This window comes from Equus asinus, chromosome 23 (assembly GCF_041296235.1).
Source record: "Equus asinus isolate D_3611 breed Donkey chromosome 23, EquAss-T2T_v2, whole genome shotgun sequence".
Lineage (NCBI taxonomy): Eukaryota > Metazoa > Chordata > Mammalia > Perissodactyla > Equidae > Equus > Equus asinus.
The window spans coordinates 16,327,020-16,341,740 of NC_091812.1; the positions used below are offsets into that span (position 1 = coordinate 16,327,020).

Here is a 14,721-nt window from a genome sequence, read left to right on the forward strand (position 1 = left end):
CAAGACATTCTTGAACTGTATGTTATAGAGAGAAGAAAGAAAGGGGCAAACTAAACAATTCCTTTTACGTTTCGTCCTGGTTAGAAGCCAACGTAAATGCTTGTGCTAAAGAACATGCCTATTTCCTGCCGTGAAGGCTTGGCCGTTTACCCTGGGACCCCTCTCCACCACTGGCTGCCCTCGAAAGACTATTAACCCCTGCTTTAAGCCAGCAAACCAGATGTGGGTTTTTTAAGCAAATTATTGGTTATTTCACCACATGTAGTTCTTGCAGTTAAGCGTTTCCAGCTTCTCAGAGCATTCCACAGGAATAACATCATATTTTTCCTCCAACCTGTTAATTAACATAATTATTTATCAACCCTAAGCCACAGCTTGAGTTTGTTAAGTGGCCAGCAGAACATATATTCCCTGGATGGCGCCCAATGCTGCTGGAGAGAACAATTCAGCAATTAAAAAAAGGAAAGTCTTGTGGGGAGTGGGGAGCACACTCCATTCCTCCTCTTGCTTCTGGAGAGCATCATTCTGGCTCAGGCTGCACCCCCAGGTCTTGGCTGGATTTCCCTAATAACTAGGCATTGAGTCGACATGTTTTTTAGAATGAAGGATTTTTCGGGTGATCTCTGAGTTCTCACCCAGCCTCAATATTTGAAATCTGCTTTTGCAGATTCAAAGGGTTGAACTGTGAAATGAGGTGAAACACTATTTTTCCTGCTGCTCCCCAAATCCCCTGGCATGTTCTTGGGATTAGCAGAGAGTTCCTCTTGATGTCCCGCCCACCCGACTCCTTCCTGTGCTGCTTTCCTATCAGCTGGCAAAGACTAATAGCACCTTCCCTTAACAAGGGCAGTTCTCCAAGCGTCGTCCGGGAGCTCGGAGGGTCCCCGAGACCCTTTCAGGGGAGCTGCTAGGTCACGACTATTTTTATCAGTGTGGTCAAATATTTGTCTTCCTCTTTCTTGTTCTCTCCAAGTGTATAGTGGAGTTTTCTAGCAGCTACATGACATGTGATATGACAATAGGTTGAATATAGAAACAGAACCAAGAATCCAGCTATCCTGTGTTAAAGCAGATGTTAAATTAAAGAGATTTGCAGAACTGTAAAACAATGCCACGCTTCTCACTAAATTTATTTTTATTTTGAAAAATATACTTACTGTCCATAACAGTATGACTTTTATATTAACATGTAATGTTTTTATTATTTTTCAAGTCAATTAAGACAAAAAATTCTCAGTTGCAACTTCTAGCATAGCAATTATTGATAGATATTGTTACCCACATAAACAGAAGCTCTTTGCGACCCTTAATAATTTTAAGAGTGTGAAGAAATGCCGAAACCAAAAGGTCTGAGGCCCACTGTCTTTCACATACCATTCATGTGAAAAGTCCTGATGCTACCAAGCTTTTGTCATTATGTAGGCAAATGGCATGTTCCTCAGAGAAGGAGTCAAACACACCAGTATGTGTATGTGTTTTAACCCCTTGGCAAGGACCATGACAAATCGCTCCATCCATCAGTAACCACAGCCCACTGAGACGACCCCTACAGCTTGCTCTAGAGACCGACCGCATGCAGTTACGGTCAAAGTGTTCTTACGGGAAGAAGTCAAAGGCTGAGGATGAGAGAAGCTGGGAGCTATGGGGCTAAGAGAAGGGAAGAGAGTTTTGGAATTGAATTGATGTTTGAGGAAACGCTCATAGGTAGGAATATCTGCTAGCTACAAGTTTTCTCCCTTCAGTATTATTCCTTGAGAGCAGAAAACCCATTTTCAGAGTTCAGCTACTGCCTGCACTGTGGTTTTTGTGAAGACAATAATTAGTAGCTTGCAGTGGATTCCATGTGAAAGTCACAGTGGCTCCAGGCTGGACCAGAGATGGATACATGTCAAATATTTAAGTAGAAGTTTGAATGGTTGAACCACAAAACGTTTGGGTTTTATTCCAATTCCCGTAAAGTAGACCCCATCTTGGAACGTCCTGTGACTATTCCGTCTCTCCCAGAGCTCATTGACAAAAAGCCTTTCCAGCAAACGGTGGTTTATTAGCACATTAGTGCGTGCCCTTACTCTTCCGTTCTAAGAACAACCTCATACACCCACAGCCAGAAGTCATTCGCATTCTGTTTGCAGAACCCAAACAGTAGCTTATTCACACCATTTTGACCGGGATCACAGTCTCCCGAAGAGTAGAAAGAATTGTAGCAACTATTCAATTAATCAGTTTTGACTGAACTGCTAGAGACATCACACCATGAGGGTGAAGAGAGATCTAACCCAGCTGTTGGATCCTGGGTTATAAGTCCTTTTCACATTAAATTGCAGTTTTCAGTGACTCATGGTTCCTTCTCACTCACGCATTGCTACAGCATTCCTCAAAATCACCCTCAATGACTTTAGGAGTCCTCAAGGTGGGCATGGCTCGGTGTGCTAAGGAACATGCCCAATCAGCTTGGATATAAACTCCTAAGAGCGTTCGTTAGCCATCCAATCGAAAGTACTCCTCCAGCCCTGGTACTTTTAAAATGCTGTTTATCATTATTTGAACTTGTCTTTTTTTTTGTTTTTTTGTGGAAGCTTGGCCCTGAGCTAACATCCGCTGCCAATCCTCCTCTTTTTGCTGAGGAAGATTAGCCCTGAGCTAACATCCTTGCCCATCCTCCTCTATTTTATATGGCGGACACCTACCACAGCAAGGCTTGCTAAGTGGTGCATAGGTCTGCGCCTGGGATCCGGACCGGCAACCCCACCGGTCCAGCCCCATGAACTTGTCTTTTTCAGTTATGTGTGTGTGTGTTTGTACTGACTCCCTCCTTCCATTAGAATCTAACTTCATGACACAGGCACTTTATCTTGCTCGTGCTATATTCCTGGCACCCAGAACAGTGCCTGGCGCATAGTAGGCTCTCAGTATTTGTTGAGCGAAAGAATGGAGTTACAGTGCTCTCCTCTGGTGGGGTCCACTCTGAACCTGAGTTTTAAGCTCTACTAACAGCTATGATTGTATCTTAGCAGGGACAGACTCAGAGAGAAGCAAAAGCAGGCTTTTTGCCCTTGAATGGCACATAGTGAACTTGGGCACTGTAGCAGACAGGGCCTGCAGGAAACTAGATAAACCATGGTTGGGTAATTCAAGGAGAGGCTAATAAAAGACTATCTATAAAGGCATGGGCAAGGTTTAAAGAATCTAATGAAGGATGCTGCAGTCCCCGTTGGCTAGTAATGCCAGGGAGCTATCTCTCTAGAACCCCGAGAATGTGGGCATCAGGAGAGGGCTCCTGAGAGGACCTGGAGGCTCAGGACAGGAAAAGTAGCCATATTTGCTACGTTCTGCAGGAATAGAGCCAGAATCATGAAGTGGAGCCAGAAAGGTAGAAAACTGAGACGGGGAGAGAAGAGGGAGGGAGACAGGAAAAGAGAGGCCTCTGGGACCTGCATGGTGGGAAAAGAAATGCCATGTGGCACAGCATCTTCTGGATCCCATGTGTGTCTGTGACTGTCTGATGGTGACATTGCACTGTCCTCAACACGATGGCAGCCTTATTCCCGGCTCCATCCTGGAAAAGTGCCTGTAGATCCTCAGCTTTCTGGCGTCTTCTATGCTAATCATCTTTGTAGAAGAACTTGCTGACTAATCTATGCCACTTTACACCAGGGTGACAAAGATCTGCCCCACCCTCTACCCAGGGAGGACAAGGAGGACAGAGCAGATTGTGGGGCGGGGAAGAAAACCCTGTCCAACCCCATATAGAAGGCACAGTTTACAATGTCTGGCACACCGTGAGTGACCAAAACATGATTGGCAGTCATTATATTAGACTCCCAACAGATAGCTTGGCTTTTTTAGATTTTCAAGGCCCCTCTTAGGAAACTCGAAACAAGTTGAACTGGAACTGTCACAGACCTTTCAGTGCCACTGCCCAGAGTGGTTCTCAAAAGCAGTAAATCCAACGAAATTCACACTCAGGCAGCCGGGCTCCAGAGCCTTTGTTCTCAAGATGCTGGGGGTGCCTCACTGATACCCCTCGGTGCTCACTGAGAATTCTCAGGCATGCCAGAGGCTGCCTACTGCCAGCTCTGCGCTCCCTCCAGAGGACTTTCTCCAATTGCAGGCACAGGTAGACCAGAAGTACCGAGGTGTTAACCCCCAGGAATATCCCTCCACCAACAGCCTAGACGTGGTAGCTATGTATTCCAGAGATTTGCCCCTCAAGTGGGATAACTCTGACCTGCTCCTCATGGTCTCTCACAGCTTCCTAGCAGGACTGAGCCCTGGGAGCCTCGTTCCCACAGCGTGACCTTGCTCATTAATGCACCCCGGATTGGCTTTCTCCCCTTCCCTGGCCCAGGGTCCCTTCCTCTCCTGGTTCTTTCTGGGATCACCTCCAAGTAAACTGCTTGCACTTGAATTCTTAGCTCAGGGCTGCTCTGGGAGCAAACTAACGCTGAAGTGTTGCCTACTCTGATCTCCTTACCTTAAATTTCCCCCAGCCGTAACGTCCCATCCTCCTGGGCACCCCTTCCATTAGGAAACACTCTCGGTTTGGTTACTTATACCTTAGAGTGAATTTAAGCCAATGAATCACCATTCCCAATTGAATGGTGAAGTCAACCAAACTCAGCGTGCTTTGCCTCTGTCCTTCTTTGTGAACTCCTGGGAGTGTTCAGCAGAGTTGATCTTCTTTCACTTATATCACCCCTCTGCTTTGCATTCCAAAGTGTCACAAAGCCTTGTCCCTCCTCTCTTTCCAGTGAACTGCTATGTTTCTATCCTTTGGAAAATAGCTGATTTTTAGAAAAAGAGGAAGAAAGGACACATATGATTCTTGTCCCTCTGCTGTTTGCTCTCCAGTGCCAGATTAGTCCATTGATTTTCACAGCTTTAACAATCACATTTGCATGAATGACCTGGAAACCTGTATCTCCACCACTGATTTCTCATCCAAATCTTGGTCTCCCGCTGTCTACTTGAACACTTCTTCTTACATGTCCCTTATTCTCAAATACAGCCAGTAGATGCAAAATAGAATTCCTCATCTTCTCTTTAAAACATCTCCTTTTACTAAGTTGCCTATTTATACCAATGGTGATATCATTCCCACAATCCTCCAGTTTCAAAATCTAGTAGTCATGTGTATTTTTCCCTTGCTTTCGGCTCCTCAGTCCTTTACTACTTCCCAACTCCTCTCTAACCTCAGACTCCTCCCTGTTCAGGTTGCTGTATAGAGGGGATGGGCTAATTTCCCCCAGATTCTTCATTCACCTTGTCACTATGCAGCTCAAAAAAATGCTAGCAGCTCTCAACTGACTTTAGGATGAAATACAAATTTCTCAAAAATGTGTGTGTGCTTTTGTCTTTCTTCTTTTTAAATTTTATTTTAAAATATCTGCTCTAGTCTGGCTAAAAACTCTTTATTCAATTTGTCTTTCTCTGTTTCCTAAAGCAAATTCTCCCTGCAGCCAGGCTGGTCTGCCCAGCGCTCCCCAAACGTCATTCTCACTCTCGTCTCTGGGGTTTTGCTCATGATCCTTCCTTAACTGTAGTTGAGAACACAGCTTGAGCCCTGCTGTGTGCTAGATGCTATACAAAACATTTAACACTCTATATAATCTCATTCTTTCTCTACCATAACCCTACGTGCTAAAAACTTTTATTGTTTACATACAAAGAAACCAAGGTACCAAGAAGTGAAAGCACATTGCCACATTATGCAGCTGGCAAGCGGTACAGCAAGATGAGATCTCCCTTCTCCCTAATTACTATTAAGAAAAACCCTGAAACTTGGAGATCCTTTCAATATTGTGTCCTTTCAATGTCACGCTGGAGCATTGTCTAACAGGCTTCAACAGAGAGTACCTGATTCTCCAGGGAAATGTACCTTTGTTTGATTTATAATTGACTATTGATTAGAACCCAGACTCTGTGAAGTGAACTTAGTGAAGCTTGTCAAGTCGCAAATGATGTTTCTGCTCTTCTGTAAATGCAAATATTTTTGTCCAGTAGAAAAGAGAGCTCCAAAAGAGTTACAGTTTTGTTGTCCTGAAGAACATTAGCCAGTTCTGTTTCTAACTCAGCAACTTCGTTTCAGTATTCTGACTCTCACTAACAATATATACTTTGAGTTTTCCTTGATTCTGTTAGGTCGTCTTTATGATGCCATTGATTCCCTTATTAATGAGCTAAGTGGATCTTTGAAAGGTTCACAGTACATATTTTTATGAGAGTCATGCTTTTAACTTTTAGAAAATTATACTTTGACTATACAGAGCCTACACACTTAATTACTACGCTTAATAACTTCGTGCCTCCCAGTTCCACAATGCCTGCCCCTTATATACCCAAACTTTCAAATTTCAATGAAGACTCATCTCTCCTCTTGAAATCTTCCCTGAATATTCCAGTTCATGCCCATCACTTTCTTCTTAGAATTTCTAGAATACTCATTGGTCTTAATGACATACTTCTTTAATTTTTACCTTATTGTCTTATTCACCAATCTATATCTGTCTACCCATTTATCTATTTCCTGCCCCCTCCAGGCTGATGGAGAACCCCTATGAAGTATTCCTTCAAGAGGCTTTTCAAATTACTCACATATTCGCCCATCTTTGCCCCGAAAGTGCTTGGAATAGCCTTAGACACAAAGTATATGTTCAATAAATCCACATTGAGTAAAATTTATTTGCTCTTTGCAGGTTAACCTTTTCTACAGCTCAGAATTCTCCTGAGTTATATTTAAGCAACTTCAGACAAAACAGAGAGGCATTGTATCCAAGAATGAGTAGCCCTTAGGAGAGAATAACGGGGACTCGGAAATTCTGTGATCACACGAAGAGGGGAAAATGTCCTGTGCAAGCCTGGGGATCGTAACAGTTAACTTTAGAATTTGCCCACATAGTTAAGCCTCATTCCAAATGCCACTTTTCTAAAAAGCTAACCCAGTGGCAATCTGGGCCTTCCCTTTTGAACCACAACTCTGTTTAATTTCAAAACAAGGGCAGATAAAATATGCTAATACACAGCAAGTCTCCCCATTGCTATTCATTAGGAAGCCCCTTTCCAGTGTAAAAGTCCAGTCTTCCGTGAATTCACAAACAAATGATTGCCCTTGTTACTGGCATTCCACACCGGTGATAAAACATGTGAGTGAATCAGCCTCAGCCTGATTGTGTGAGTTTTCTTCAGGAAGGTGCTGCGTTCTTTGTCTTGAATATATATGAAAATATATCTATGTGCACTTGTAGGACATTTTAAAATAAGTGCACTTCTTTCTGCCGGGACATTAATAGGAAATCCTCTGAGACGTCCATCTGGTGGTGATGGTGGTGGTGGCGATGGTGGTGGCGGTGGTATGTTTTATGAGTTCAAAGTCTTTGCACTTGAGCTGTAGGGGCCTGCTTAGCATGCCATGTGGGCCACAGCCCCTGACATCCTTAACTAGAATAGCAAAGGGCTGGGAAAAGGAACACGATGGAGTACTAGCAGCCGCCAGAGAGCAGGGTTGGAATGCTGGCTCTGACCACAAATTGGTCCCCGGAACTTGTGTTTTTCATTAGGCTTGCTGCAGTAATGCCACTTTCTAGCATTCCAAAGGATATTCAGACTTATATTAAATTAAATTCTCCTTTAAAAATCACTCCATGTTGGAACAACGTGAAGGATCAGACTGCAATCAAGAAAACTCAGGAAACATAAAAAACTAAGGCTAGCTCTGGCCTCTGCTTATGTTGTGGTATGAATGTACAGTGCACATTGTCCACAATTTACTAGGTAATCTGCAATATATCTTAAAGATGCAGGATCACCTTGAGCTTTTAATTGACTACTTAGCTCAAGTTTCCTTTTAATATTATTGGTGGATTGCAGAAGACAATAGAGTGACCATAATACATTTATATGCCAGACATGGGAATATGTTTTATTTATTTATTTATTTAAGATTTTATTTTTTTCCTTTTTCTCCCCAAAGCCCCCCGGTACATAGTTGTATATTCTTCGTTGTGGGTCCTTCTAGTTGTGGCATGTGGGACGCTGCCTCAGCATCGTTTGATGAGCAGTGCTATGTCCGTGCCCAAGATTCGAACCAACGAAACGCTGCCTGCAGCGGAGTGCATGAACTTAACCACGAGGCCACGGGGCCAGCCCGGAGAATATGTTCTGTAATGTGCATAAATAAACACTCATATAAGCCATGTACTTGTTTAAATGCACTTATACATCTGTCTGTGAAATCTCCAGCTAAAAATCAAGTAGGTAAGGAACTTGTCTCTTATTCTAAAATCAAACTCTCACCATAAATCAATTCTCTCTTTTTATCTCTCAAACACACATACATACCCCATACCACATACACACATAAAATTTATACCTGCACAGTGAGGCTTCTGAGTTCCTAAATGAGCAAACGTATTAGTCAGAAGAGGCTAGGCGACGCTGCAGGAACAGACAACCCCAAATCTCAGTAGGTTGACTGTATCAGATTTTATCTCCCTCACGTACATCCTCCGTGAGTATGGGCAGATCCTCGGGACAGCTGTTTTCCGTAAGCTGGCTGAGCCGAGCAAGCCAGGCTTCTCCGATATTCTCTCACTTCCGTCTCAGCACACGCATCCAGGACTGTAGCAGCAGGGAAAGAACAGTCCAGAGAGTCAACCACGGTGCTATCACGTGCCGTCTCCACGCACACGTCATTGGCCAAAGCGAGTCACTCTGCCACACCTAACTTCCGAGATGAAGAGAAGCACTCTTCCCCTGTGTCTGAAGAGATACTGGTGAGTAACAAAAAATCCTGTAACATGATCAATGGAGCCTAATAATGTAACTGATTTTGAAATTAATCAGCTATTTTCTCTCTCTCTCTCTCACACACACACGCACACACACACACACACACTCACACACACATCTGTGTAGGAGGAGAAGATGTCAGGTGTAAGCAAAGGCCCTTCCTTCTTTCCCCAGAACAGAATAACTCAGCTTGATTACAGAGGCCACGGCAGGTAGGGTATTTCTTTAACTGAAAGTTTACCTTTCTTTAGAGGTTTCACATCATAACAGTATCCAGTCTTTGATAAGGAAGATTTTCAGTCCTTTTCTTGAAAGTAAACTTTAAAAAAGGAAAAATAGAGAATTCTCTTTCAATAAGAGTGAAGTGTGGAAAACGGAAAGAAAAAGCAAAGGGTGAGAGCGTGGATTCTCGCAGCAGGAGTCAGGGAGTGAATGCATTTTGTTTCAGGCCAACAACATGGGTGTGGACTCCCAAGTCCCCAAAAGGAACAGAGTGTATTTTCAGCTCTGATGGGACCAGTAGATGAGTGGAATGCAGCAGGCTTTCCAGGTTCTGGAAAGGAGCAGTGAGGATACCATTTACAAAAAACTTCTTGGCAGTGCTTCTCCTGCAGGAAGGGTAAGAGAGGGCGGGTCGTCAGGGGAGAAGAGAGACGCTTTATGTCCTTGAGGGCTTGTTCACGATATCCAGGTGCGTTGCAAGAAATGGCAAGTGCTTTTGTACGTATCCAAGGCGCTGTATGATCTAGCTCCTGCCTACACCTTGCCAGCATTGTCTCAGGCATCTTTCCACCCCCTCATCACCTACCTCCCAAGTCTATGTTCCCACCATGCTGGGCCTTATTCTATTCTTTGAGTGAGTAATTCTCCCTCCTGCACAGGGCCTTTGCATAAGCAGTTCCCATAGCCAAGAATGCTCTGCCTCATCTCTCCCCCCCTAAGTGAAGGCTGTTCATTCTTCAGACCTCAACTCAAATGCCATTTCTCAAGGAAGCCTTCCTTGACGATCAGAGCCACCATTATGTGCATCCACAGTACTGTATGTCCTTCCTCCTAACAAATTCTATGGTTTGTGATTGTGCGTGGATTGGTGTAGTGGTCTGAAAACCATTTTTCTCGTGCTAGTCTATAAGCTCTATGGGGACCATCTCTGTTTTTCTTGCCTTTGTACCTTTATTCCCTATCTCAGTGCTCTGAACATATACCTCAATAAAAATTTGCTGAATAAATGCAGTGTTGTACAAATAAATGATCACAATCTATCATGTTTATATAGCCCTATTTAGGTATCAAGTATTTTACCTCCATTTTCTAATTTTTTATTCACAATAGATGAGTACTGACAGACGCACTTAGGTTGTAACTTAGGGGCCAACATGGATGGTACTTTATAGCTATGACTCTTTATCCAGTGCTCTGACCCTGTGAAAGTTACCACACTCCCCTGGGTCCCATCCTTATGTATGTAAAATAAGTGTTAGATTCCACATATGTAAAGAGATCCTCCAAATAAAGAAGAAAAAGATCAAAGCCCAAAAGGCAAATGGACAAATGTATGAACAGGAAATTAGTAGGAGAGGAAACACAAGTAATTGAAAATATATTAAATGACACTATTGCTAGTGAAATGCCAATGAAGAAGCTCACAAAAGTACTTGCATTATAATTCAGATGTCCAGAGGAAATGTTTCTTTATTCTAAAATGTGATCTGGTCTTTGTCTAACTCTCACTCACTGTGTAGCAGGAAAAAATTATATATATATATATATATTTTTTTTAAAGATTTTATTTTTTTCCTTTTTCTCCCCAAAGCCCCCCGGTACATAGTTGTGTATTCTTCGTTGTGGGCCCTTCTAGTTGTGGTATGTGGGATGCTGCCTCAGCGTGGTTTGATGAGCAGTGCCATGTCCGCGCCCAGGATTCGAACCAACGAAACACTGGGCCGCCTGCAGCAGAGCGCGCGAACTTAACCACTTGGCCACGGGGCCAGGGAAAAAATTATATTTTAAAAAACTCATCCCAATCTAGTCACTAATAGCCTACACTGATGCAATTAATTTAAACAGTCCATCAGTTTGGCTCAATGGCTCTAGGTAAAAATACTAGTGTCCCAGAGTTCCACCCACTTTCTCTGTTTCTCTACAAGATGACTTTGGGTGTGTAAAGAAGCTTATTGGGTCTTCATGATGTGGGGCTCGTGGGGAGGAAGCTTCAAATCTGGATGTTGTGTCCACGTGATGTCTCTGCCCCGTCTCCCTGTCCACCTGTTTGTTGGGTGCCTTGATGCTGAAGTCTGCAGATCATGAACTTGGTGTTTGCTGTCTCTTTGACTTGGTCATAGCCAGGTGGACTCAGGGATTAGCTGTACCTCATCTAGGCTCTCACCATCCCTCTCTGTGTCTGCCTGCTACACTTTCCACCTGACCTCCTGGCCTGCTTTCGGCTCCATGCCACAGTTGATCCCATGGCAAAACTGTTGTCTGCCAGCTCAGCATCCATACTACCTGGGGACCGAGGCGTTCAGCATCCCAACCCAAAAGACAGCACCCTCCAGGCTCTTATACGAGAACCTAGACTCAAGAGAGGAATTTTACTGGATTGACCCAAAAGGGGTGGGACCAGAGGAAAATATTTCAAGTTTAAGGAGCAAAAACTGCTGAAACCTGAAGAAAGAGGTGTCATTTAGCCCACCTAAAAGAAAAAATGCTCTCCTTGGGGGTGTCTGTGAGATGACATCTGGACGCCGCTTCCATGCAGCACCCAGACAGGAGCTGAACTGGGGTGCGCAGGGGCTGGGGGGCCTGCAGCCTAAGAGTGGTGGCTTTGAGAGTTGTTGTGAAGGACTCTTATGCCCACATTTGCCCCTAAAAACTTCAGTGTTGCTTGTCTTCAAGGGAGATACAGACTGGGGCAATGAGTCTGTCAGGATAGATCAGCATGAAGTAAAAATAGAGAGCCCTCCTAGAATGTTCTGGAAGGCATAAGACTTCTAAAATTAGACCTGATGGTGTAAGTGTGTAAGAGGAAACCCCAGTATCCCCTGGAATGGAATTTCCCATCAGCCCAGTGGGATGGAGTTTAGAACAGATTACATTTGTTTAGGGACAGAAAATAAATGTCATATTTCTTTCTCTGTAGTATGCGAACTAAAATCCTTACCCACACATAAGAATGTAAATATATAAAGAGAGGTCAGGAAAAGAGAAGGACTGGATGGTTTTCAATGGTAACCTTCGCAGGGGGTGGGGGTGGAATGGGGAAGGGGGACAGGGTCCTTTCTGGTTTTCATTCTGTATTTATTTTTCTTGTTTAGATCCATGACCTCAAGCCTCCGTTCTTTCCTTACTTGTGTAATAAGAACATAGGATCAAAAGAGAAAGGTTGAGTCAGATGATCTCTGAGAGTTTCTAGCACTCTGTTGTGCTGTGGTCCTGGGATGACTTCCTCCGTGGCCAGCTACCAATGAGAGTGACCCAGCTACGCACGGCCAACCCCTCACTTCACCAGACACAGCCCTCCACAACGGGACGGCACCCCCTTTCCAGCGCCGCCTGCCAAGCTCCCTACCTGCCCCTTAAAATTACCTGGAGGAACTTTTAAAATGCACCAGATACCTAGCCCCCATCCCAGAGACTCTGAGTCAATGGTCTAGGGAAAGCCGGGCCTCTGGATTTTTTGCAGCTCTCAGGTGATTCTAACGGCAGCCAAACTGAGAACCATGGTTAGACGCTTCTTCCTGTGGTCAGCCTGAACATGGCCACTGTTTCCCGCCTCTGCCTTTGTCCTGCTAGATCCTCTGCCCCCACCACAGTCCCTGCTATCTCTTTTTGTCAAAATCCACTCTCTCCTGGAGGGTCTTCCCAAATCCCACTGTCTCGGTGTAGGCTTTGTCCCCGGCTGTGACCTTTCTTTCCTAAGAACCCGACTGGACTTTATCCATCCTGCCCCTGTGATCTTCATGTGGGCACCTTTGCACTGGCATTAGTTGGGCGTTGGCTAATATACAGGACCGGACGCTGGTTGAGGCCGGGGGCCGGGGGGCGTCAACCCAGAGGAGATGTGGGCTCTACATGCAAACAGTGGGGGACCAAATTGCACTGACCTTCACAGTCATTTTGTCCAGACGATCTACATGGACTAAGTTACATAAACATTTGTGGACAATGGAAGGATAAATGGATCATGTTAAACTTTGAGAAAACTGCGGCTAAAGACTTCTTCCTTGAACACGTCTCCTGAAGAGCACAGCCCCTGTGCGCTTATTGTGGTCACTGGAAGTCAGATGGAGGAACCGCTTGCTGCTGGGACAGTTTCTGCTGGAATGGGGGGTCTTGGGTTTAGGAATTCTGATTTTACTGAAATGAGCTCATAAATTTAATCTCCTTAGTGTCTTACGGGAGGAAAAAATATATCCAAAAGTTTAGTCCAAAAAGTACAGAGATAGCAAATCCCAAAGAATCTATGAATGTCGGTTAAGTGGGAGAGGAGAGAAAAAAACAGCATATCCTTTCCCAAGTCTGTACACACCTCCCCTCTGGCTCCTGTTGATGAGGATGCCAATGGGAGCACTCCCATGCAGAGAGGCTGCAGCGTGACCCATATCAGGATGCAGATCTAAGCTGCACAAGCCTCCGAATTTAACTACCAACTCACGGGAAACACAGGGACACATAAGTATGTCCAATGACAAAACAGGTGCCAGTGGCAAAACCCAGACTGGGAAACTCTACTGTACAGATGACCTGGTTGTGTCAACGGATAAACTGCAAAGAAGGATGAAAAAGAAAGGGGTAAAGCGTAGATGGAAAGAGAACTTAAAAGGCATTATTGACTCATTGCTAAGCATTGGCCTCATTATGATCCTGATTCAAACAATAAACTGTAAAACAAAAAGCGTTTGTTTATGAGACGATTAGGGAAATTTGCACACCAAAGACATATTTGACAATAGCAAAAATTATTAATTTTGTGATAACGGTATTATAAATATTATATTTATATTATTATATAATACCACTTATTATAAAGTTTAAATAAAGAGATACCTTTATATTTTAGAGCAACAATGTAGAGTTACAATTATATCATGTCTGAGATTTGCTTCAAAATAATGTGGAGTCAGGGAATGAGTGAGGTACAGCTGAAATGGGATTGGCCTGAGTTAACTTTTAAATGAGTAAATGAGTTTATTATATGATTCTCTGCTTCTGTCACATTTTGCAAAATTATCTAAAGTATTAACAAAAAGATATAAAAGTATATGACACTAATTTAAGTAAAAGTAAATTAGTAAGAAATTCACACATTCATCACATTTTCAAACAGATCTGGAAACGAGTTTAATGATGAGAGCGGTGTGGTTTGCCCAGCCTCTGATCCCTCGCGTACATAAGGGATAAAGCATTGTCAAGCTAATAACAGAGGGAGGGAACGAGGGAGGGAGAAGTGTCTTCAATTCGAAAAAGTGATAGATTTGATATCTTGTTACATTTTTGCCTTAAAGTCTGGTTAAAACAGAAACTACAGTTTCAAAAATTCAAAGCCATTTGCCGCCCCGTAGACCCACTGCCTGCTGGTGGTGGGCAGACACCTGGAGGTCACAGAGCAAACAACTGGCTGCTATACATTTTCAAGCCTACTGGGAACAAAAGGGCTGTCGGGGCGAGAAATACGGAATTAGAGGGAAATGCCACACAGAGGGTGCGAGGCTGGGCTGCATGGAGCTGGGGACCCTTCATAGATGGTGAGATACTGGTATGTGTCCCGTGGTGACACTGGCAAGGACACCATGGGCTCTATTTCTTCATCTTAGTCATGAGTGTCAGATGAGAAGGAATCCACAATCCACCTTCAAACATGAACTTCTGGATAGTGAGAAACAGCGGAGAGAAATTCTGATAAGGTGAACACCAAGCTGGGATGGAGCACGGAGA

The 14,721-nt window shown here is 43.9% G+C and overlaps 2 long non-coding RNA genes across 2 annotated transcripts; one reads left to right on the top strand and one right to left on the bottom strand.

The window, feature by feature from the left end:
• Positions 1–7,912: 7,912 nt before the first annotated feature.
• LOC123280268 (uncharacterized) lies at positions 7,913–9,693 on the bottom strand. Its single transcript, XR_006519062.2, has 3 exons — positions 9,029–9,693; positions 8,369–8,616; positions 7,913–8,157 (listed from the first exon to the last, which is right to left on the bottom strand). It is a non-coding gene; the product is annotated as an uncharacterized lncRNA (long non-coding RNA).
• Positions 8,614–13,845, top strand: LOC123280269 (uncharacterized). Its single transcript, XR_011497328.1, has 2 exons — positions 8,614–8,771; positions 12,102–13,845. It is a non-coding gene; the product is annotated as an uncharacterized lncRNA (long non-coding RNA).
• The last annotated feature ends 876 nt before the right edge of the window (positions 13,846–14,721 follow it).